The sequence below is a fragment of the Eurosta solidaginis genome, chromosome 1 (assembly GCF_040869045.1).
Source record: "Eurosta solidaginis isolate ZX-2024a chromosome 1, ASM4086904v1, whole genome shotgun sequence".
NCBI classification, from domain to species: Eukaryota; Metazoa; Arthropoda; class Insecta; order Diptera; family Tephritidae; genus Eurosta; species Eurosta solidaginis.
In genome coordinates this window covers 87,822,810-87,849,215 of record NC_090319.1, presented here as the reverse complement: position 1 = coordinate 87,849,215, position 26,406 = coordinate 87,822,810, and the positions used below count along the sequence as shown (strand labels likewise).

At 39.1% G+C, this 26,406-nt stretch overlaps 1 protein-coding gene across 1 annotated transcript in view; it reads right to left on the bottom strand.

Annotated features, from left to right (window-relative positions):
• Window positions 1-24,760, bottom strand: part of Usp1 (ubiquitin specific protease 1) — a 74,688-nt gene extending 49,928 nt beyond the window's left edge. Inside the window, exon 1 of the mRNA XM_067759027.1 lies at window positions 23,507-24,760. The gene's annotated coding sequence lies outside the window, so the exon portion shown is untranslated. The remainder of the gene's footprint in view (window positions 1-23,506) is intronic.
• Between the last annotated feature and the right edge of the window lie 1,646 nt (window positions 24,761-26,406).

Below are 26,406 nucleotides of genomic sequence, written 5' to 3'. Positions count from 1 at the left end.
AACATTCACAGTGAGGGTTACCTCACAAAACGTCAAATTGAATGACGCCAGATATTGTGCGCGTTTGAAACTAAGCAGACATTTTTGTGAGAGCTCCGCTAAAACATTTTAATAAAAGAATATATCTATAGTGTGACGATTGTTACGGTCTGCTGCTACGGTATATGGCTGCGATCCCCTTGGGAGCGTGTTCACGGGAACACACCTAGCGATGTGGCAAAGGTTGCGATAAAAAGATATCAAAAAAGAAGGGAACACACAGACCTGCCATCACGGGCACAAGAAAATGGATGGAGTTTTTTTTGCCAGCAGATAGGCACGAGGAAAAAGAAAAAGGAAGAAAAATTTGGTCTTTTAGCACGAGGTTCCGGCCATGAAAGTTCAGCTAGATTGGAGCGAAAAGAAAAAAGAAAAAACTCCCAAAATTGGACAACAATAAGCGATTGTTTTCCCGCTATTTGTATTGCACATAATACACTACGATTATTATAAAAAAATTTTGTAGAACAGCGACAAGAAAGTCGCTTATCAATTAAGTTCATACGCTGATGGCCGAAAATGAAATTTTAACGAAAAGCACAAACAAAAAAATGCTGCTAATTTATGTGTGACCGAATCTAACAACACTCAATTGTGTGGAGAAAATTTAAAAAGGTTACAGCACTTTTCTTTGACTGGGGTAATACATCGATTCCCACACGCTCGGGTGAATTGTTGAAAGCAGTGGAAAAGATCAGTCTCCGGTAACAATATCATATTATCGCCACCAAGCATAAAACACCCATATATGAAGCAAATAACATAAGGACAATTGAGAGACGGCGGCAGCACGCGGCAGCGTAACCCAACGAACGTCAAAATTAGCACCAAGTCATCAAGTTCGTGAAGGTCATCACGAAGTCTATTGCCACCAGGTTCACTCGATCACCTCGGGCCAGAGCGCAACAACCACCAACAGTATCAACACCAACTACAACAACAACGTTTTAAACTGGGTGAGTCCGTTCCAACTCGCTGAAATTATATTATGTATTTATATGAAGTGATAAAATTCGTCACTTACAGATTATCGTTTCAAATTTTTGTAATTCATTCCAAGCACGCTTAATGAACCTAAAGACCCCTTTCTGTAACTCGATTCGAACATACGGTATATGAATTCGGACACTTTGGTGCTCTTAACTCTGTTGACCCGTCGGATAAGTGCAATGTAAAACCCGTTCTGTGCCATAGACCTGAAGGACGCCTTCTGGCAGATTCCGTTGGAAAAAAGGTCCAGGGAGAAGACAGCGTTCACTGTGCTAGGGAGACCCCTCTATCAGTTTACAGTAATGCCCTTTGGACTGTGCAACGCGGCACAAAGAATGTGTCGATTAATGGACAAGGTTATACCCGCTGTGTTACGTGAATGTGTGTTTGTGTATCTTGATGACTTGTTAGTTTGTTCTGAAGATTTTTCGTCCCATATATGTTTGTTAGAAAAGGTCGCTCGGTGTCTGCGCGAAGCAAACTTAACAATAAATGTCGAAAAAAGTAAATTCTGCTATAAAGAGGTCCGATACCTCGGATATGTTGTAGGGGATGGCTGTATCCGTACGGATGCCAACAAGGTAGTAGCTGTGAGGGACTTTCCTGAACCAAAAACCCCGAAGCAGTTGCGACGGTTCTTGGGCATGTCAGGATGGTACCGACGCTTCATACAAAATTACGCGACTATTGCAGCTCCGCTGCACGAATGCCTCACTAAGGAAAAGATTAAGAAATTTACAATGACTGACGACGCCAAAATTTCATTTGACAAACTCAAACAAAGTTTGATATCGGCGCCAGTGCTTACTCATCCGGACTTTAACAGACGGTTTTATATTCAATGTGACGCATCGACAGACGGAGTGGGCGGGGTTCTTTTCCAACTAGACGAAGACAATAACGAGAGACCAATCGCCTACATGTCAGCAAAACTAAACAAGGCTCAGAGAAATTATAGAGTCACCGAGCTGGAGTGTTACGCAGCGGTTCTAAGCCTCAAAAGATTTCCACCTTAAGTGGAGGGCTTGCCTTTCACCATAATAACAGACCACGCAAGTTTAAAATGGCTTATGAATCAAAAGGATTTTGCAGGACGACTCGCTAGATGGAGTTTAAAACTCCAAAGCTTCGACTTTGATATAGAGCATCGAAAAGGCTCGTAGAACGTTGTACCGGATACCCTTTCCCGAATGGATATGGAAGAAATAAGACCCAATGATAGAGTGATGGACGTATGTCTAGACTCGCCATATTTTGACTCCGACGAATATTGCGAATTGCGAAACACAGTGGCAGAAAACAAGGACAAGTTGCCAGACCTATGCGTATCTGACGGATACGTATATAAACGCACTCAGTTTGACCGGGGAGACGCTCTTCAAGCGGACCATGCCTGGAAGCTTTGGGTTCCGTCGGAACTACGGCAGGGGTTGGTAGAGTCAGCTCACAGCTCTCCCTCAGCAGGACATGGGGGCATACATAAAACTTTGTCGCGGTTACGGGAAAGATATTACTGGCCAGGAATGGTCACTGAAGTATGTAGTTATGTAAAGGGATGTGAAGTTTGCGCGGAAAGTAAAACGCAAAATGCTTTTCACAGACCGCTAATGGGAAAGCAACATGTAACCGAACGGCCTTTTCAACGTTTGTTTGTAGATTTTATGGGCCCTTATCCTCGTACGTCTGATGGTAATGTCTTCGTGTTTGTATGTTTATATCATTTTACAAAATTTGTGTTTTTGAAACCCATGCGGAAAGCTACTTCAGCCGAGGTGGTGAAATTTCTGGAACGAGAAGTCTTCCATATATTCGGGGTACCCGAATACATCCATTCGGACAATGGAAGACAATTCGTTTCAGGAACTTTCGCCACCCTCCTAGAAAAATATGGTACTACACATATCAAGACAGCGTTTTATTCACCGCAGGGAAACGCCGCAGAAAGAGTGAATCGGTCAGTACTACAGATCGTAAGATCATTTATCGATGAAAACCAAAAGAACTGGGACCGACACATTAGCGATGCGGCGTTTGCTCTGCGAAGTGCCGTCCACTCCGCAGTCAACATGTCACCCTATAAGGCCACTTTCGGTATGCCAATGATACTGCATGCACATCATATGAGCTATGCCGGAAGTTGGGCTCCCTGAATGATGTTGACTGCGAAGTGGAGACAAACGGCGATAGGTTGCAATTGATTAGGGAAAAAATTAAGAAAGAGCTGAAGTTAGCACACGAGCGTAGTCGAAAGGTATATGATACAAGAGGTAGAGATGTTAGGTTTCAAATTGGACAAGTGGTATACCGCCGAAATTTTAAGCAGAGTTCTCAGATTGATCATTATAATGCCAAGCTTGCCCCCAAGCAAGTCAAATGTATAGTACTAAGGGCAATTGGAAATTCGATGTATGAGCTGGGTGATTCAAGTGGGAAAAAGATAGGGGTATACCATGCTAAAGACATTTTTGCGAAGTAGAGTAGTAGATATATGTAAAATGTTATATGTTAAGTGTCGTTGTGTCTGAATAACTTTTGACTAACATTTGTTTATTTATACCTATTTATTAGCACGCCTGACGATGTAACTATTTATTGACGTACCTGACAAAAATGTTCCTTATTAATTTAGTATTTATTTTTTTTTAAACGCAGTGATTTTATTTTATACACCTACCTGACCATTTAGTGATTATTATACCCGCTTTGAATTATTGTTGCAATTATTTACCCCCTATTATCTAGTTTTAGTTCTTGGATTATTTACGTATTTATACATAGCCCACTGTGATATTTTTATTTCTTTCTCTGACCTTAACCCTATCTGTGATATTTACCCTAACAAATCTTGACCCTTAATTTTTTTTAACACTGTGATATTTTATTAATTAGATGCTTAGGACCAAAAGTGGATCTGTGATAGAGTAGTAGGTAGACACTTACATTACTTAAACGTTTTTACTTGCCCGGCATGGAGGCGTGGGTCGAGGCCACACATTGAGCTGTTAGAGAAGACAAAACGGAAAGGTGGCGTATGAAACTTGTTTACGCACACGTTCCATGGAGCAGGCCCCATCGGCGGATGCGAGCCTGTTACGCCAGCCTTAAGGGCAAAAACATAACCAGCAACCAAACCATATGCATTCACACATTCAGACACAAAAGTATCTTAATCCCGGTATCTAGGCGTGTTGCGCAGCATTAGTGGAAGGATGCTGCTACGCGCATGCGTGGGCGTGTTCAAGTGATGAAACGAAAGCACATGCATGGGTGTGTACGTGTGGAAAAACGAAAGCAAAGTACGTATGTGTGTGTGGTGTTTGAGTGAAATGTAAGGAATTCCGTTTAGATACGGGTATGTGAAGATTTAACCGAAACTCAGAAATTCATTAGAAAAGTTGTCTCAATGCGTGGTCGTGCTGCGGAAAAGTCGCGTGTGAAAGTAGTCAAGTCAAAAAAAAAAAAAAAATTAAATATATATATTTTTTATGTGCAAAAAATACCGATACGGTCGTACCGTTCTAGGGGCTTTTTAAACACTTTATTAAAGAAACCGCAAACCCACGGAAGAAGAAAAAGAAATAAAAAACCCTCCAACATCCTGCCACCGAATTCTCTGGCGGGACGAAGGAAACGGGTCAGAATACTTACCCGCATACATCACGGTGGAACGGCGGAATATTGGGACCGCCGATCAGTAGAGTTCGGAGAAGGGAGAGAGAGAGAGCGCAAGAGAGAGGATCGGCCAAAGTGACCGAAAGTGGCCGGTAGACAGCAGCAGCGACGACAGCGACGCCGCCAGCACCCACGCAACGTCAAGAAGCGACAACAGCAGCAGCAACACAGCGACGTCACCATCGCCGACGGCATCAACATCGAACGCCCAAGGAGGGCATAAAAGGGCATTTGACACATGTTTCTTTTTATTGGAATTTCCTTTTTTTAATGGATTTTCCTTTTTTTAATTTATTTTTGCACTATTTTGCCACACCTTACCTTTTTTGGATTATTATTAGTAATATTAACTTTGGAATTTCTTGTAATTTTTTTATTAATTTTGTCAATAGTTTTTTTTTCATATCACATAGTCATTTATTTTGTTCACTTCAGCATTTCTTTTTACATTTAGTTGGTAGTAATTTTTCTTAAGTTTTCCTAATTAGGGTTATATTCAAAAATACACTAGCACTAGCATTTAGTTGCCGATTTGGAGCTTCTCTCCTCGATTTTTTTGTAATTCTCTCTTTCTCGTTTTTAAACTTTCTATTTTTTTCGGTATTTTCTATATTTCTTTGTCACTTATAGTTTTCTCGTTTTCCTCTTGGTTTTTTTTTTTATTTTTTTTATTTTGTTAAAATTGCGTAATTCACCCACTCGCCGCCCGCTATCGCGAGTGAGTGATCGCGGTGACATTCAAAAACTCCATTGAACCTTTGCTCAGGCAGTAAAAGGCATTTTTTTTTGGAGTAGGCAAAGACATATGTATGCGAATTTCCCTTCCTCACAGGTCCTCGCAGCTTGAAGGCGCCTACAATGCTGATGTGCTGAGATCAGGTGAGTGAGAAAATTGACAATACTATTTGTGTTCCATATCTTTGCATATATGTCAATGACCGATATACCTAATGCCTTAGCCTAGGTCAGGGATTTACTTTTAATTTTTGCTTAGCGTTTGAGTTTCTGCCACATATATATGAATTTGATTTTTTTTTTGTAATTTTAAAGATGTTAAAAGACATAGATAGATACGGCAACCATTAGGATGTGCCTGTTCACGTACACCAGATTATTTTTCTCGTTAACTTCTTTTTGATCAAATATATTTTTCTTGCCTTATTGGTATCAAATACTAAGTTAAGATAACATACGGGTATTTGCTTGTATATCGGTTGTTAAAGCGATAGCTAACGTTGGATTTTTGATTAGCGTATTGTTGTTTCGACTAATTTTCAAATTTTTAATTTTCTTTTATCTTCTTTTTTTAGATATTTCATATTTTTTGGAATTTTTTTATATTAAGAAATTGTTAGAATGTAAGCTTTTTATAGATTTCCTGTTTTTTGTGAAAATACCTGAGGAATCACACTTAGTAGGAGATAGGTTTAACTCTAAAAATTATAAATAAGGATATGTTTGTAACGAGTTGGAATTTTATGAGTTGAGCTTTTCGTTGGTCACTGCAATGGAGGGCTGATTTTAGGATCTTTGGTGTGGGCGTTTCTTTGGGCTAAAGAGGGGACGTAGGGGTGATGGTCTAATAGACTTGTAGACAGACAGACTCCACCTGACTAGACAGGCCTCCACCTTTTTTCCCCCTTTTTTTTGATTTCCCCCTCCTTTATCTCTCTGCTCCCCTTACGTCTATTGTATCTCTTTCAGCTTTCCCCTTTTTTTTTAGAACTTGGCATGAACTCTACTTTTTTGTTAGTGTAGTTGTTGGTAAGGCTGGTGCGCAAAACCCCACCCCGTCCGACGAGCTAGCAGGGCTTGCCACCATGCCACACGCCACCTCTGTCTTACCACTGAAAGCCAGCTACATAACATGTCCTTATCGCTACAACAACATAAACATATCACTCCCAAAAACCTTCGGGGGTATCTTTATCGTTACAACAACAAAACACACACGAATATCATTCAAAATCAACAGTTCAAATATGGACCGTTATACATTATTAAAATCTAGAATCGGTAGTGTTTCAAGAAAAAATAAATTTCTTACGCGTCTGAAAAAAAAAAATGTATGTCAAACTGACAGTTTTGAGACACCGTTTCACGAAGTCCTAACACTAAATTTCGGGGGCATATCAGAAGGTTTATTTTAGGAAAGCAGTGTTGGCAGACTTCAATCCTTATAGCCTGGTTAAGTCGTCCATTTAAGCTTACCAAGTTTACCGGCTTTGTAGAAACCGTGTTTGGTCGGGGATGTTCACTTGAACTTTAACTCACTTTTTCTGAGTGAAGATTTTGCCATAGCATTTGATTTGGAAATCTGCATAGCTTCTCAAATAATGGGCCAAAGATTTCTGCAAGATAGACATTTAACATTGACCAGTCGTTTGATGATTAGCGGTTTCAAGACATCAAGCTTGAATATCACAGTATGAAAGTAGAAAACCGCGTTAGAACACTGTTTTGAATCTAAAGTGAAGCCTCAAAAATCTATCCATAATCCATAAACTTCCGCGGGATCGAAGGATAATATAAACATGAGACATGAGGTAAAATAATTAGATGGCCCCTGGCTAGAATAAAACCAGCTTCTTTCCACAAAAATCTTTTTCCCACACTAAGCTGGTTCTGCGAAAAAATAAACTGGCGACTGTGGACGAGTCATATTATCTGATTAGCGCAAAATATATAAATTCAATTAAGTTTTGTTATGCGTGGTTATCCCCAAAAATACAAATATATGGATTCGTTGCGTTCAGATTATCGTGTTCGATGCCGTCGTGAATGCTGGATGTAGGTGGCGGAGTTGGCTTAACTCCCATTAACAAAATCTAAGCAACTCTCAGGGTTTTTAATGGGTACCATACCATTATATACGGATAATCCTTCATTGTTGCCTTAACGCAGTTTTGACTCAACCTTAACTGAATAAAATTTGTTTACATATGAATCATAGCCAATCGTTCCCTGTCCAATTTATGATTTCGCAACACCAGCTACCGTGCGGGATCGCTTTTTTGTGATGGAAAGCGGGTTTTTTCTTTTAATTTTCATGTTTATACTATCCTTCAATTCCGCGGAAGTTTCTGGAACAGTTTTAAATGTATTCAGAAGAGCCATGTCACTAAGTGATACTAACATCACTAAGCGGTTATTAAATAAAGGCACAACAACACATTCCTTCCCTAACCCCAAGTGTGAGTGGACGTGTCTGCGCGCTAAAAACAAAGTGGTCAAATAAAAAAGCAATAAGAGTGCCTTTTCACAAAAGTGCACGAAGGAAAAAAAAAGTAATATCGCCACTTTTAAGTATTAATTGCATCATAATTTCATGTAAACCAACCTCAGGTGAGTTATCTTTTTGGCCCAACCCAAACTGTGCTTAGCTGGTAGACATCATCTATTTGGCCCCTTTTCCATTATGTTAAATTTTAACTCAAGAAAAAGCAAACCCGAAGCGGCGTCCTCGTTTTCCAAAACGACGGCGTCACCGGGTAAAGACAATTTTTTATCGTTGAATACAAAAACTAATAAAACAAAAATGGAAAGGGAATCAAAAATGATCAGAATCGTTAAGATGCAGGATTCTACTTCAGTAAAATCCTCCTTAGCATCCAACGAAAAAAATAGTGAGGTTAGGAAAAAGCTAGAGGAGAAAAGAACTGACACGAGGGCTGCCACCATTAATAACGGTACACAAAATACAAAACCAAACTGTGCAGATACAGACATAGGTGACACGAACAACGGACCTAGACAAAACGAAAACACAAATACACATTCATGCACAGAACAGGGAAGTACAGCCGCGGAAACCATTTTATACCCACCTGAGTATACACCAGCGTATTTTGTGCTTGTCGACTCATCTGCGTGTGCAAAAATGACAAATGAAAAAACGACAAATGGCTTAAATCTTTTCAACATTTTAAAGCACATGAACATATTATTTATGCCTTAGGTAAAAATCTATACAAAATTCTGTTCAAAAGCGCAGCCTCAGCCAACAATTTTCTTTTAAACGCTAAGGTGAAAAAAAAGACCTGAAAGCATTTGTGCTTAGATCAGCCTTCGAAACCTACGGAGTAGTTAGGGGCATTCCTACAAATTACGATGTTAATGAAATAAAACTTCATGCACAATCTTCAGTGCCAATCACTTCGATTAGGCGGTTTATGCGGAAAAACCACGACGACAACACCCTGACAAGTACAAAAACAGTTAAGCTAGGTAAAGACATACCAAACGTGATAGTTTTAGACTGCGTAAGACTCCCAGTCGATTTTTAAATTCGTCCCCTGCGCCAATGCCTAAAATGCGGCAGGCTTGGCCACATAAAAAATTCCTGCAAATCCAAAGAGAGGTGCATCAACTACGGCCTCCCGGAATGTGACGAAGATACGTGCGTAAATAAATATATTCTCTGTGCAAGCACCTTACATATTTCAACTGACAAGGCAAAATGCTTACAAAGGGTTACAGAAATAGAAAGACTGTTCCACGAGCTACTGGAAATTTTACAAAAGGAGGGGGTTAGGGAACATCTGGGAAGGGCCTTAGATAAACTGGCCAAACTGAAAGAAAAATTTCAGGCCAATGCACTAAGCGAGGACATTATAGCTATACAGACAGGGACCGTAGTCCCACCAAACTAGGACATCCTGACTGACGCAATAAAAATTATGCAATACAACTGTCAATCCCTAAAGGCAAACATTAATATAGTAGAATATTATCTCAATCATAACGAAATAAAGATAGCCTGCTTGAGCGAGGTTTTTTTAATCCATGGACAATCACATAGAAACATCATAAATTATAATAGTCTCGAAAAAATAGAAATGACGGATATGGGGGTGTCGCCATATTGTAAGGTAACCCTACGGTAAGTGTTGCGTGACCATAAGGTCAAGCAATGCGTATGGAACACAACAAGAATTCACAATAGGGGTTGCCTGTCAAAGCAACATTCACAGTGAGGGTTACCTCACAAAACGTCAAATTGAATGACGCCAGATATTGTGCGCGTTTGAAACTAAGCAGACATTTTTGTGAGAGCTCCGCTAAAACATTTTAATAAAAGAATATATCTATAGTGTGACGATTGTTACGGTCTGCTGCTACGGTATATGGCTGCGATCCCCTTGGGAGCGTGTTCACGGGAACACACCTAGCGATGTGGCAAAGGTTGCGATAAAAAGATATCAAAAAAGAAGGGAACACACAGACCTGCCATCATTGTTTACTATATAGTTTGGCAGCTTAAACAGAGGTTATGTTGCGAATAGAGTGGAAGGCAGTGGACTAGGCAGTCGAATGTCATATAATGAAGGAATGGTGTTCGAAGTTTTTTCAATGTTTTAAACAAAAATGATAAAAGCTTTAATATAAATAAAACTATTGTTTTAATAACAACAAAAACGCCTTATATATTCTATATACATAAATTCGTAAGGATTATCTCACTTTAAAATTTGAGTTAAATAACCTAAAGTTTTTTTTTGAAACTGAGTCGAGAACTGTGCGTGTGAATGTTCGAATTTTCACCGATCAGCTGTTAGTTGCGCTACTTGGTAAAATTTACAATGCCTGCCATCACGGGCACAAGAAAATGGATGGAGTTTTTTTTGCCAGCAGATAGGCACGAGGAAAAAGAAAAAGGAAGAAAAATTTGGTCTTTTAGCACGAGGTTCCGGCCATGAAAGTTCAGCTAGATTGGAGCGAAAAGAAAAAACTCCCAAAATTGGACAACAATAAGCGATTGTTTTCCCGCTATTTGTATTGCACATAATACACTACGATTATTATAAAAAAATTTTGTAGAACAGCGACAAGAAAGTCGCTTATCAATTAAATTCATACGCTGATGGCCGAAAATGAAATTTTAACGAAAAGCACAAACAAAAAAATGCTGCTAATTTATGTGTGACCGAATCTAACAACACTCAATTGTGTGGAGAAAATTTAAAAAGGTTACAGCACTTTTCTTTGACTGGGGTAATACATCGATTCCCACACGCTCGGGTGAATTGTTGAAAGCAGTGGAAAAGATCAGTCTCCGGTAACAATATCATATTATCGCCACCAAGCATAAAACACCCATATATGAAGCAAATAACATAAGGACAATTGAGAGACGGCGGCAGCACGCGGCAGCGTAACCCAACGAACGTCAAAATTAGCACCAAGTCATCAAGTTCGTGAAGGTCATCACGAAGTCTATTGCCACCAGGTTCACTCGATCACCTCGGGCCAGAGCGCAACAACCACCAACAGTACCAACACCAACTACAACAACAACGTTTGAAACTGGGTGAGTCCGTTCCAACTCGGTGAAATTATATTATGTATTTATATGAAGTGATAAAATTCGTCACTTACAGATTATCGTTTCAAATTTTTGTAATTCATTCCAAGCACGCTTAATGAACCTAAAGACCCCTTTCTGTAACTCGATTCGAACATACGGTATATGAATTCGGACACTTTGGTGCTCTTAACTCTGTTGACCCGTCGGATAAGTGCAATGTAAAACCCGTTCTGTAATCTTGCGAGTAAGAAACATTGTTCTGTAAAGCTTGTGAAAGGTCAACACAGCCAAGAAATAGAAAACCTAAATTATAAAAGTTTGAGTTCTGCAAATAATTTTATTCCAGTCAAGTTACAGAATAGTGTCACTAGTACATATAGTACCTTACATTTTTGAATGTGTCACTCGGAACCCTATTTTTTTTTTATATACATACATGCGAAAGCCATGCGGATCGGTAATGCATTACACATTAGCGACATATGCCTTTCCGCGAGAAATTAGAATCTAGTCGCAACAAGAAATAGAGGATCTACGTCCTGGTGATCAGGAACAAATAAACTCTTTCTAAAATTTTTTTTTTGAATTATTTTTTTTTACTGCTCCACTATACTGTTGCGACTGAAACGTCACCTGAAAGTTCATAAATATTTTTTCTCTATATGATCACACGGCACAAGTTAGTATGTGTCAACGAAGACTAAAGCTATAAAAGCTTATTAAATTGTTACGAGAGTTTTGCCGACCATATCCATTGGTGTGGCAATCAGATTTCCATAGACTCGAGATAAGACAAATGAAATGAATTTAATACAATTGAACTTGCTGATATGAGAAAAGTATAATTAACGTAATTGGATACAATCGAATGCAATTATCATAAATTGGAACTTAGAAAAAAAAAATAAAAATTTTTACTAAATACAATCCAAAAGTAAATTTGAAGTTTGGAAAACTATAATTTAAAATAGATGTGAAATAAGAAAATCTAATTAAATCCTAACAAAAGGAACATTCTACGTTAGAAATAAGAAAATGTAAATGTTAAGAAGTCTGCAAACTCTGTAAGGCGGTCTACGATTTACTATAGGAATTTTGAGCCAAATAACTACATTTTTCTTAAGGTATTTTTTTTTACTCCAGTGTGCTTCGCTTGGTTTCCACGTTATTTGCTATGTACAAGCATACCTATGAAATTAAAATCTATTCAGCAGTATGGAAATAGATTCGAAAGAGCATTTAGATGAATTCCACATTATTTTCAGCAAATGACCTGTAAACCAGAGCAACAACCGCAACAATGTTATCAAACTTAGTTATAATAAGAAGGAATACAACTTCCTGTATAATTTTTTTTTACCACAAAAAAAATGTTATATGTACATACAGCTGCGAACAAAAGAATAGCAGTCGAAGATATTAAACACCTTTTATTAGTAAAAGAAGGATCATTTATTTGATAAGCTGCAATAAACTTGCAACCAAACTTATTTTAGAACCATCTAAAAACGTTTAAAGCCCCTAAAAGGAATTATTACTTTGGCTTTACAAAGTAATATTTACTATTCATGTTTCTTAATACCGGGATCGTAATGAATTATGTCAATTAGATACTTATGTACAATTTCTTTGTTCGAAATTATTTCTTTTACTTCTTAAACAAGCATTTTATTCACCGTTTCCTCTGTAACTTAATGCGTACAACTTATTTTGAAGAAAGCAAATTTAGATAAAACTCAGGATTGATTAGTATATACATCTACATATTAATTTTTTTTAAATGATGGATTATAAATAAAAATTGTAATTAAAAATGGGAATGTTGGCATCTTCATTCTTTTAGAAGGCACGTAGGGTATACAGGTAAGGGGCCACCGAAATTTAGGTGCGTCGGTGGCCATGGTTATTTGAGGGTGGGACTAAGCACCGGGCGTCGCAACAACACCCGCGGCGCCCCTCTGTGTATTCGGCCTTTTATTTTCCTTTCAGTTTTGTTATTTTACTTTTCAGCTTTATTGATATTTGATTTCAGAGTAGTAACCGGTCATGTCCGGTTCGGTAATTTTTTCTTGCGTCAGTTTTTTTTTATTTTTTTTGAATTTGAATTTAAATTTTGGAATGTTAACGGTCTGTCCGTGACATCCGGTTCAGCCGGATGTTGTTTTATTTTGTATTGATAAGCGTTTTGAGTCGGTCTCTGCGCTTCTGCCAGGTTTTTTGAATTTGACAGCTGCTCGTTTTGATAGGCATGATAGGAACATTTTTCTGCTTATGGCGCAGGAACAGTAAGGTTGGCAAGGACCCGCCCCAGCCGACAATGACTAGCCACTGTGCACCAACACATCATGCCGACCGCCTTCCTTACTGCTCTGTTGTAGATGCGTTACCTTAACAGATGGCGCCCAACGGGATTTGGTGCCCGAGGCGCTGTCGCGCTGGTCATTTTGGTCAACTTGTGAAGTTGACCATCCCATCAGTCCGAGGTGTGCAGCCGCAGGAGCAGCCACCTGCGTTGCGGTGGGATGGTTGGACGGATCAAGTTGTCCAGAATGATCATCGATGACAGTTGCTGAGGGCGCCATAACAGATGGCGCCCAACGTGGCACCTGAGGCGCTGGCCGCGAGGGTCAGTCGGGTCAACCTGTGAGGTTGACCATCCCACCAGTCCGAGTGAGCAGCCACAGAAGCTGCCACCTACGTTGCGGTGGGATGGTTAGACGGATCAGGTTGTCCGGGCTGGTCATCGGGGGCAGTGGCTGACGGAGCCACGTGACTTAACGTCAGTTATCGGGATTTTGTATTCACCCGATGAGGCAGTGCTGCACGCACTTTATTTTTTTTTGTAGATTTTGGGGTTTTTATTTTCCCGGAATGTTGTCCGTTAGTCGGCATTGGAAAAATATTAGTCCGCTAACTGGGTTTTTTTTTATGTCAAATTTTTTCTAGTTTTTTTTAGTTTCCCTCATGCCGAATTTGTGATGTCAGGTATGAGTGAGTGTGTGATTTGTAGGACCCCAGTTCATCCCACGTCTCAGGTGGCAACACATAGTACCACCTGGATTGTGACGGGTTGAGCTGGGATTCAAAGTGACACCCTTCCCTGTCCCACCAGTCTGGGGAGCGGCCATTGAAGCCGCTCCACCCATAGCGGCGGAGGCAGGAGGGGTGTCCCGGGTGAATGGACGGGAGGCCTCAGCACCCCCAGCCAGTCCCACTAGCGCGTCCCCAGAGACCGCCTCTGCGTTGCGGCTGGGTGTGTTGGGACTAACCTGTGTGTGTAGGACATTGACCCTAGTGGCCCCAACCAGTCCCAGAGGCAGGTCCTTAAGACCCCCTTATGCGTTGCGGTTGGGAGCACTAGGGACAAGAATGAATGAGTTTGTGTTTTTTTTCATTTTTTTTGGAGCCCGAGTGCCTTCGGGGAATGGGATGTCAGTGTTCCCATTGACTACCCAAATATTTTTTTTGGCCTTCTGTGGGGGCGATAACCACTAGCCTTTCGGAGTTTGGACGAGTTCTCCATATCAAAATGTCTACACTTTTTTTTTGTTTTGGCCTTCTGTGGGGGCGATAACCACTAGCCTTTCGGAGTTTGGACGAGTTCTCCAGATCAAAATGTCTACACCTTTTTTTTTGCATTCCGGTGGGAGCGATAACCACTAGGAATCATCTTTCGGAGTTTTGACGAGTTCTCCATAACAAATGTCTAATTGCCGCAAAGCCCTTTTAAACTAGGAAACAGAATTAATTCCCAAATTTGACTTAATTTTTTTTGATGGACCTGTTGCCCGGCTAGCTTCGTAGTAGGGCTTTGAGACTCTTATCTCAGGGGTGAGTCGTGCCCCACGTTGATTGGCATTGGAGGCCCCTGGCAGTGGCTTCCCACAGCGGATCCGGTTTCCTGTTCGCTCCATCGTCGGGCCTTCTAAGCGAAGCAGGTTTGTTACGGTCTGCTGCTACGGTATATGGCTGCGATCCCCTTGGGAGCGTGTTCACGGGAACACACCTAGCGATGTGGCAAAGGTTGCGATAAAAAGATATCAAAAAAGAAGGGAACACACAGACCTGCCATCACGGGCACAAGAAAATGGATGGAGTTTTTTTTGCCAGCAGATAGGCACGAGGAAAAAGAAAAAGGAAGAAAAATTTGGTCTTTTAGCACGAGGTTCCGGCCATGAAAGTTCAGCTAGATTGGAGCGAAAAGAAAAAAGAAAAAACTCCCAAAATTGGACAACAATAAGCGATTGTTTTCCCGCTATTTGTATTGCACATAATACACTACGATTATTATAAAAAAATTTTGTAGAACAGCGACAAGAAAGTCGCTTATCAATTAAGTTCATACGCTGATGGCCGAAAATGAAATTTTAACGAAAAGCACAAACAAAAAAATGCTGCTAATTTATGTGTGACCGAATCTAACAACACTCAATTGTGTGGAGAAAATTTAAAAAGGTTACAGCACTTTTCTTTGACTGGGGTAATACATCGATTCCCACACGCTCGGGTGAATTGTTGAAAGCAGTGGAAAAGATCAGTCTCCGGTAACAATATCATATTATCGCCACCAAGCATAAAACACCCATATATGAAGCAAATAACATAAGGACAATTGAGAGACGGCGGCAGCACGCGGCAGCGTAACCCAACGAACGTCAAAATTAGCACCAAGTCATCAAGTTCGTGAAGGTTATCACGAAGTCTATTGCCACCAGGTTCACTCGATCACCTCGGGCCAGAGCGCAACAACCACCAACAGTACCAACACCAACTACAACAACAACGTTTGAAACTGGGTGAGTCCGTTCCAACTCGGTGAAATTATATTATGTATTTATATGAAGTGATAAAATTCGTCACTTACAGATTATCGTTTCAAATTTTTGTAATTCATTCCAAGCACGCTTAATGAACCTAAAGACCCCTTTCTGTAACTCGATTCGAACATACGGTATATGAATTCGGACACTTTGGTGCTCTTAACTCTGTTGACCCGTCGGATAAGTGCAATGTAAAACCCGTTCTGTAATCTTGCGAGTAAGAAACATTGTTCTGTAAAGCTTGTGAAAGGTCAACACAGCCAAGAAATAGAAAACCTAAATTATAAAAGTTTGAGTTCTGCAAATAATTTTATTCCAGTCAAGTTACAGAATAGTGTCACTAGTACATATAGTACCTTACATTTTTGAATGTGTCACTCGGAACCCTATTTTTTTTTTATATACATACATGCGAAAGCCATGCGGATGGGTAATGCATTACACATTAGCGACATATGCCTTTCCGCGAGAAATTAGAATCTAGTCGCAACAAGAAATAGAGGATCTACGTCCTGGTGATCAGGAACAAATAAACTCTTTCTAAAATTTTTTTTTTGAATTATTTTTTTTTACTGCTCCACTATACTGTTGCGACTGAAACGTCACCTGAAAGTTCATAAATATTTTTTCTCTATATGATCACACGGCACAAGTTAGTATGTGTCAACGAAGACTAAAGCTATAAAAGCTTATTAAATTGTTACGAGAGTTTTGCCGACCATATCCATTGGTGTGGCAATCAGATTTCCATAGACTCGAGATAAGACAAATGAAATGAATTTAATACAATTGAACTTGCTGATATGAGAAAAGTATAATTAACGTAATTGGATACAATCGAATGCAATTATCATAAATTGGAACTTAGAAAAAAAAAATAAAAATTTTTACTAAATACAATCCAAAAGTAAATTTGAAGTTTGGAAAACTATAATTTAAAATAGATGTGAAATAAGAAAATCTAATTAAATCCTAACAAAAGGAACATTCTACGTTAGAAATAAGAAAATGTAAATGTTAAGAAGTCTGCAAACTCTGTAAGGCGGTCTACGATTTACTATAGGAATTTTGAGCCAAATAACTACATTTTTCTTAAGGTATTTTTTTTTTTACTCCAGTGTGCTTCGCTTGGTTTCCACGTTATTTGCTATGTACAAGCATACCTATGAAATTAAAATCTATTCAGCAGTATGGAAATAGATTCGAAAGAGCATTTAGATGAATTCCACATTATTTTCAGCAAATGACCTGTAAACCAGAGCAACAACCGCAACAATGTTATCAAACTTAGTTATAATAAGAAGGAATACAACTTCCTGTATAATTTTTTTTTACCACAAAAAAAATGTTATATGTACATACAGCTGCGAACAAAAGAATAGCAGTCGAAGATATTAAACACCTTTTATTAGTAAAAGAAGGATCATTTATTTGATAAGCTGCAATAAACTTGCAACCAAACTTATTTTAGAACCATCTAAAAACGTTTAAAGCCCCTAAAAGGAATTATTACTTTGGCTTTACAAAGTAATATTTACTATTCATGTTTCTTAATACCGGGATCGTAATGAATTATGTCAATTAGATACTTATGTACAATTTCTTTGTTCGAAATTATTTCTTTTACTTCTTAAACAAGCATTTTATTCACCGTTTCCTCTGTAACTTAATGCGTACAACTTATTTTGAAGAAAGCAAATTTAGATAAAACTCAGGATTGATTAGTATATACATCTACATATTAATTTTTTTTAAATGATGGATTATAAATAAAAATTGTAATTAAAAATGGGAATGTTGGCATCTTCATTCTTTTAGAAGGCACGTAGGGTATACAGGTAAGGGGCCACCGAAATTCAGGTGCGTCGGTGGCCATGGTTATTTGAGGGTGGGACTAAGCACCGGGCGTCGCAACAACACCCGCGGCGCCCCTCTGTGTATTCGGCCTTTTATTTTCCTTTCAGTTTTGTTATTTTACTTTTCAGCTTTATTGATATTTGATTTCAGAGTAGTAACCGGTCATGTCCGGTTCGGTAATTTTTTCTTGCGTCAGTTTTTTTTTATTTTTTTTGAATTTGAATTTAAATTTTGGAATGTTAACGGTCTGTCCGTGACATCCGGTTCAGCCGGATGTTGTTTTATTTTGTATTGATAAGCGTTTTGAGTCGGTCTCTGCGCTTCTGCCAGGTTTTTTGAATTTGACAGCTGCTCGTTTTGATAGGCATGATAGGAACATTTTTCTGCTTATGGCGCAGGAACAGTAAGGTTGGCAAGGACCCGCCCCAGCCGACAATGACTAGCCACTGTGCACCAACACATCATGCCGACCGCCTTCCTTACTGCTCCGTTGTAGATGCGTTACCTTAAAACGATATAGTTTAAATAAATGAACATCAAAAATACAAAAGCGTGTTAGCCATAATACATTTATTTCGGTGTTCGATAACCTTGCCGTGAGTATACAAGAATATAGCAAAAGCTATAACGTGAGTGCGCAACAAGTGGAAGTACTCGCTCAATTGCGACAGCAGCACACCGTTTGGGTGAAGGTTCCCGTCCGACACAATGGACATACAGATGACCACGAGGGTCATCTTACATGGCGACCGTGACAGGACAAACAGCCAAATTCCTTTTATCCACGTTCTTTCCTAACAGACCATACAAAACATGGTTTCGCAATAGTAACTTAACGCCTAGACAAATAAAAACTCTAAACAGAGGTCTCGTTGGATGCACGTATGACGATGCTTACTTACATAAAGTCGACATAACAGATTCTAACGTATGTGGATGTGGACACATCAACAACTATATCCACAAAACCTTTGAGGGTAGACTTCTAGAATACGCTCGACAGGTCTAAAGATTTTTACAGAGTGTGCCAGCTTGAACAAGTTTTCCAAGGGTTTGATCCAAATAAGATCACTTATCTTGCAGACTGTTTACCAAAGCAAAAATTAACTTTCTGAATCAAACTGTTTAAAAACTGAAAAGAAAAACGTAAAAAACATTTGTACTATTATCAAACACGGATATCACCTGCAAAACATTGATTTACCTAAGATGCAAGTACCGTCCACCGCATTCCATATACCCATCCTAATCTCCCAAAAACATAATTGAAAAAAAAAAAATAAATAAATAATAATAAATAAAAATACTCGAATTGACGCACAAAAAAATAAAATAAGACACCATCTAAATGAAATATGGCAACATTGTTCATATCATTTTGCAATTACTGCAAATACGTTTTACAACCATTTGTTCAGCTAAAATAAATGGAAATATATCTACACGTTCGTGTAGCAACAGAATTACAATAAAAGGAATCCAATCATCAAAGTCTGCATTCTCGTGCAGAAACTAAACGCAAACCATAAAGCAGGAGGAAAAACCTGGCGTGTGGAGACAAAGTCTCTGGCCAACAAACCCAAACCAAAAAAAAGGCACAAGAACAATAAAGCAAGTCGCCACTCTTGTGTACGTAAAGAAATCAGTCAACATTTACACACGTACATACAAGGCAACGAAGAGATATTACGCGCACACACTTGTGGTCATCAGCCGAAGTAGTGCTCACACATGCACACGCATATGACTATGAGAAACGGATAAATTACAAATATGAATGTATATCGCTGGTAACCAAGCAAAAGGTTCTAGAAGGCGAAACGTCTAGACTTTAGTAGAAATATGCGAATGAAGCAACGGAGAGTATAAAAGCAGCGCAAGCTGAGTAAGCAGTAATCAGTTTTGATTTAAGAACGCTATTGGTTGTGAAGTATAAGTGTTATTGTGAAGTACTCTGAAAGTAGTCTAATAAAGACCATTTTGCATTATTGAACATTTGAGTTATTTATTCAACAGTTTAGCGATTCGAACGTTAGCAAAAAGCTTCAAATGAGCGGAATTTCCCTAAATTCGTTACACTATCAACGCGTTCAGTGGCCTTTCATGGTCGTCCACTTCAAAAATGAGAGGATAAAGTCACCTATTTAATATATTTCGTCCATAATATTTTTAAGGATAATTCATTGTAATGTCCTCCGCCTACTATTTTCCATATTTTGCATGTCCATCGTAAACAATTATTTAATTTTTTCTTCAAGGATAAAACTATTAAAAAAAAATAAATAAATTTAAGGCGCGATAACCTCCGAAGAGATCTAAGGCCGAGCTTCTCTTCCAATTTGCGTCGTGCTCCTCTTGATTTTCCCTACAAATTGGCCGGACGGGACCTACATGTTTTATGCCGACTCCGAACGGCATCTGCAAGGCAGATGAGTTTTCACTGAGAGCTTTTCATGGCAGAAATACACCCGGAGCGCTTGCCAAACACTGCCGAGGGGCGACCCCGCTTAGAAAAATTTTCTTCTAATTGAAAAACCTTATTTCTAAAATTTTGATGTTGCTTTGCCCGGGAGTTGAACCCAGGGCATACGGTGTGATAGGCGGAGCACGCTACCATCACACCACGGTGGCCGAAAACTACTAGGGACTTTCTAGCTTTCTCGTCTTAAGATTCCACTTAATGAGTTAAGAAATTGTCGATGTTAATCACAATAACTAAAAAGTTTCGTAACGCAGTGGTAGTGAATGTGGAAACGCCGTAACAGTGAAACAAATTTTCCTCGGCTTTTTTTTACCGTAAGTGTACATGTTTCATGTATTTGCTCGAAACTTTGTATGAACACTTCCAGGAGCTAATGTTGGGTATAGAGTACAGATCTTTTATGTCGGATAATACAAGTGTGCTATTTTCGTGAGACATAAATCTTGCTCTACCAATTTCGCTGGGTAAGTGATGGTGTTGTTGTTGTTGTTGTTGTAGCGATAAGGTTGCTCCCCGAAGGCTTTGGGGAGTGTTATCGATGTGATGGTCCTTTGCCGGATACAGATCCGGTACGCTCCGGTACCACAGCACCATTAAGGTACTAGCCCGACCATCTCGGGAACGATTTATGTAGCCACATTAAACCTTCAGGCCATCCCATCCCTCCCCACCCCCAAGTTCCATGAGGAGCTTGGGGTCGCCAGAGCCTCGTCTGTTAGTGAAACAGGATTCGCCGCGGATAGGTGAGGTTGACAATTGGGTTTGGAGAAGCTTTATATTGCGCTGGCAACCTGAAGGGTTGCGCTACACACCCCTTGAATCTGGTATTTTAGTCGGCTCTTACGACAGGCATACCTACCGCGGGTATATTCTAACACCCTTACCCGCTGGGATAAACAGATTCAGTGATGGTGTAGTTATTTGTTATGTTGTTCTAGATTATATTCCATCACAGTTTTGTGGTCCTTTGGATGTTTTTATTCCTGCGAAGGCCTGGTTTGTGAATTGTTTGCGGTGCAATCATAAGTGGCGCTGATAAGTAGTGGTTGTTGTTTTTAGCGATTAATATACTTCCCAAAAGTTTTTGACAGGTGTCTCGGGTACGATTTAATATGACCACATGAAACCATTTAGGCCATACCGAGCTCCCACCCCCTAGCTCCATAGGGAACTTGGGGCCGGCAGAGCCCGCCTGCTAAATATGTGATGTTAACAGTTGGATTGCGGAAACTGTGAATTGCGCCGATCAATCCCTTGAATCCCGCGTCGATGAGTTCAATTGTAGCTGTAGCTTTTTTATTCCTTTTTTACAGCCATTCGATATTCTACATGTTGGTCCTATTTTCTCACATCCTGACTTCTTTATTACCAACTCAGTTATATATCTATATAATATTTTTTGTTTATGAGTTCCCTTTGTCCGATTTCGTTGTTACTACGTCTTAAAAACTTTTATACAAATCGGTTCACCTTGAAGTTTGGAATATACTAGCGGCCTCGGCAAATGTTATTCCGCTCTTTAATTGTCTTTGAAGGTAATAAGTTTTAAAAAGGCGTAAATCATATTATGTCTGAAAAAATTCCTCCCAGTTTCTTCCCCCTCTTTACCTAGCACTCAACAGCCAACTAGTCTGTTTCTGCGACAGTAAAAATCTAAGTTAAATAACCGAGTTCATTGGATATTAATAATTCAATTTCAATACAATACACATAAGAGTATAATTCCATGAAAAGAAAAGCCAGAAATAACATTGTATTAGTAAAATCAACGCAGTAGCGTAATCCAAATTACAGTGTCAATTTGAAAGAACTAGGCCATTAGCGTACATACAAACAAATGCATTCAAACGATTTTAATCAAGAACTCATTTTATTAGAATTGTATAGATTTTACAACAAAAACAAAAACAACCAAGAAGCTACACTTGATGTTTGTACAAACATAACTTTTCAAAGCAGTGCTAAGTTGCGCAATGACCGCGAGCGAGCGTTGAGTGACCGCCAGTTTGGCAAGGTCAAAGGCAAGGCATCGTGAACTAACACTGACAATGCCATCACCACCACCCAACCCACTACTAATGAATATTTGCTACTATTTCTGCTTGAGATTGCTGTTGTTGTTGTAGCGATAAGGTTGCTCCCCGAAGGCTTTGGGGAGTGTTATCGATGTGATGGTCCTTTGCTGGATACAGATCCGGTACGCTCCGGTAACACAGCACCATTAAGATGCTAGCCCGATCATCTCGGGAACGATTTATGTGGCCACATTAAACCTTCAGGCTATCCCTCCCTCACCACTCCCAAGTTCCATGAGGAGCTTGGGGTTGTTGTTGTTGTTGTTGTAGCGATAAGGTTGCTCCCCGAAGGCTTTGGGGAGTGTTATCGATGTGATGGTCCTTTGCCGGATACAGATCCGGTACCACAGCACCATTAAGGTGCTGGCCCGACCATCTCGGGAACGATTTATGTGGCCACATTAAGCCTTCAGGCCATCCCCTCCCTCCCCAACCCCAAGTTCCATAAGGAGCTTAGGATCGCCAGAGCCTCGTCTGTTAGTGAAACAGGATTCGCCGCGGATAGGTGAGGTTGACAATTGGGTTTGGAGAAGCTATATGTTGCGCTGGCAACCTACAGGGTTGCGCTACAATCACTATACGAAAAACCTCCAAACAAATCCCACTTAAGCCAGTTTTCAATTGAAGTTTAAAGGAAAGTTTTACTATACTTACGATTTGAGCTAAACTTCCACTAAATGCCGCCGTGTTTGGTGGAAACATCATGGCAAATATCAATAATTTAGAAAAAAGTAGTTTCAATTAAAAAAAGTGGTCAATTGGAAAAACGTTGTTTCAATTAGAAAAAAGTTTTTCTAAGCGTGTTCGCTCCCCAAAGTGGTTTGGCAAACATTCCTAGTGAATTCAGCAATGACCACAAACACACTCACCGAAGATTTATGGCCTTTCACGGACGTGACGGGAACAGAAGGCACGGGTGCTGTAGAATTCTATGTTTGATTGATTATGAGACCTCTCAATTTCCTTTTTTGTTGGTGTTTTAACAGCAAAAACGGTTGTGATATTATTTAGCAGACCTGTGACGTCGACAACACGTCTGAAATTCTTCGAGGCATTTCTGCCGCTAAAGCAACAAGTCATTCGTAAAATCCTTAATCTAAATCAGTGCTACGTTCAGGGTTGAATGCTAATTCAACGAAAACAAAAAACCTAATCTTATCTAATGTAGTAAGTATTACATTTACTATTTTTATAAATAATAATAAAATGGGTTATATTTAATAAACTAGAATAATTTGGTTATATGCTAAATTTTTTAACTTACATAGCCTGTTGGAAATGCATTTGCTGAGGCGCTTGCTTTTACTGCAGAGTCCGATGATCAATATACAGTTGGCGGATTGGCTACCACCCTAACTGCGCATTTATGTCACCAGATTAAGTTTACTGTTGTTATTGCAGATTTTTTTCATTCAGTGACGAGGTTTTACTAGTTTAATGATCGATTTTGGAAATGTATACTTTTTCGTACAGACGTACATTCATATACACATACGAACGATAAATCTAGATATGAAACAGCTGATAGAGTTCTACTTTATTGACTCTTCTGGTTCCAATAGATTTCTTTCGGTTTCTTCTCTTGTTCTTTTATTATTTGACAACATTTGGACATGTAATGTGGTCATATATGTATCCAAATATGTATGTACGATGTTTTTTTATTGTTGTATATCAAATCGATTTTTTCGCAACTGCTTCGTCTTCAATTATTTGTCCACGCACACGTACAAGCATATACAGATCTGCTCACGTTTACTATGATTTTTGATTTTTCACACAGACGTGTAAATTGTTGCTGCACTATTATATCAAAAGACAAATTAATCGCATATTTTAAACTTGCACAAAATGCCAATCATGTGATAATACTAAAATCATTGCAGGCATTCGCAAAGTTATTGCATCCTTCAATATAAGTTGGCTTTCAACAGACAAATTGCAACGTAGATATTTTCCGTATTACTTCACGTAGCTTATAATTTTCTAGACATTTTTTTCTTTTGGAAATCTATAGCTAATTTGCTTAATAAATAATGTTTAGTATTAGAATTGTAACTGCACAGCGTTATTCCGTTTGTTCAGTTCGTGGTTTTTTTACTTTTTCAATACTCGTAACACCAATCGCCTACTCGCTTTCTCTGGTTTTCTCGATTTCCCCCGTTTTGTCGTTTGATCCAACACCTATTCTTCCACTTTCCTCACACCGCACGCACCCAAGTACATGAATATGCTGTTGAAACTACTCCAGACGTCGCAAATTATGTAGTTTTTTCTCCGTTCACAGCACTGCAGCAGAAAGCCCCAAGATTTTTTAACTCTGCAGCGGCGGCCAAATGTACCTTGAATTTTCGTGTTTGTATTTTCCCAATTAGCTTAGTGCTTCTTTTACATAGTTCTTTAATGCAAATGCTTTCGATTTTGTAGTGAATATCTGCAGTTTTGTGTTAAATCTCACGACCGGCCAAGCAAATTTTGTAGAAATTTTCTGTGATTGACGTTAAGTTGGCTGCTCTGGAATGTGACAATTCAGCTTCTTGGAATGAAAAATCTGGACTGGAATAGTTTTGAAAGCTACAGTGCTGCCAGACATGAAGCGGTAGAGGTGGTTATAAAACCTCAGAATTATCAGCCAGAACTCTAGGAGACTCTTAGGCCCCTATTATGAGCAACTTTCGATCTTCGATCTTCGTTGGCTATCGAACATCGAAAATCGAATTAGTAGTTGGTATTATGACACCTCATCTCTGTCGAAATTTTCGTTGTGTACCGAATTTTGTAGCGAATAGAAATTTGTTGTCGACGCTGTATCGAACAGAAAAAGAATTGTTTAAAATGTAAGTTTTTTGTATTTATGGCCCCTATTCTGAGCATTATTCGATCTTCGCTGGCTATCGAACATCGAAAATCGAACTTGAAATTGGTATTATGACAACTCATCCCTGTCGAAATTTTCGTTGTGTATCTAATTTTCAAGCGAATAGAAATTTGTTGTCGATAGTGTATCGAATAGAAAAAGAATTGTTTAAAATGTAAGTTTTTTGTATTTATGTTCTACTTTTTTACTACTTAGTAGTAATTTTAAACTATTTGAATTAATTTTATATAGGTCCAAGGTCGTGAGTACAAAACAACAGCTTGAAAGACTAGTTTCAATTATGGAACAAAATCCCCATATAGCAAAGGAATTTGCACATTATAGAAATGCAACTTTGCTTGATGCAGCTCAGCCTCCTCGTAATTCAATTTTATCCATCTTTCACAAATAAAATTTTCCAAGACATTCAACACCTCTGATAGTACCACAGACACAGTCGGCTGGGCAAGTCCCAGTGCATTTTCGTTTCCAATGCTCAGTTGGTAGGATCCCTGAGCACAAAATCGGAGAACTGTTGCCAAAATTAAAAAATATTAGGAATAATAATAATCTTGTGCATTGCTGCAGCAGTTCATCTGTACTGGACAACAAGTCCATGAACGCTTCTTTGGATAGTCTGAAATTTTGAATAAATCTATAAACAAAGCTACACTTGCGTGGTGGAATTCATTTCCAAAGGATTTGAAGCATCTCACCCGTCTTCTACTTCTGGCTAGCTCCAGTAAGCTTTCCTCTCCATCTAACGAATCATCAAACCACAATTCCGTTGTAGTCATACTTTAATTTTTAATATTTGAATTTAATAACTAGTTCTGCTTTTATTTATTTATTTTATTTTATTTGACAGAGTATTGGAAATGTGCTATTGTGAACTTTTGAATTTATCGAAATTCACAATAATGCTTGCCTTCATCGAACGCGCGTCATAATACCGAACGCAAATTCGTTCGATCAGCTCTTTCGACTACAGTCGAAGATCGAATTTGTCTCATAATAGGGGCCTATGTTCGGTAATAGTCTAGTTGAGGGGTCGACTGCTAATACGCTATCAAAAATATCGAGAGAGGTGTCAAACGACGCGCCTTGACATCAGTGTTAATAATCCGAAGGCGGAGAATAAAAATTTTAACTCGTTCAAAAGATATTAACGAAAAACCGGAAAAAGACCCTTGGGTACCTCCGAAACCGGGGGTGGGATCTATAGTATTTTTGCCCAGAACACCTTTCTGTGTTGGCGGCCTTCCGCCGCACTTATAAAAAATAACCCTGGGCTACGCCATGCCAAG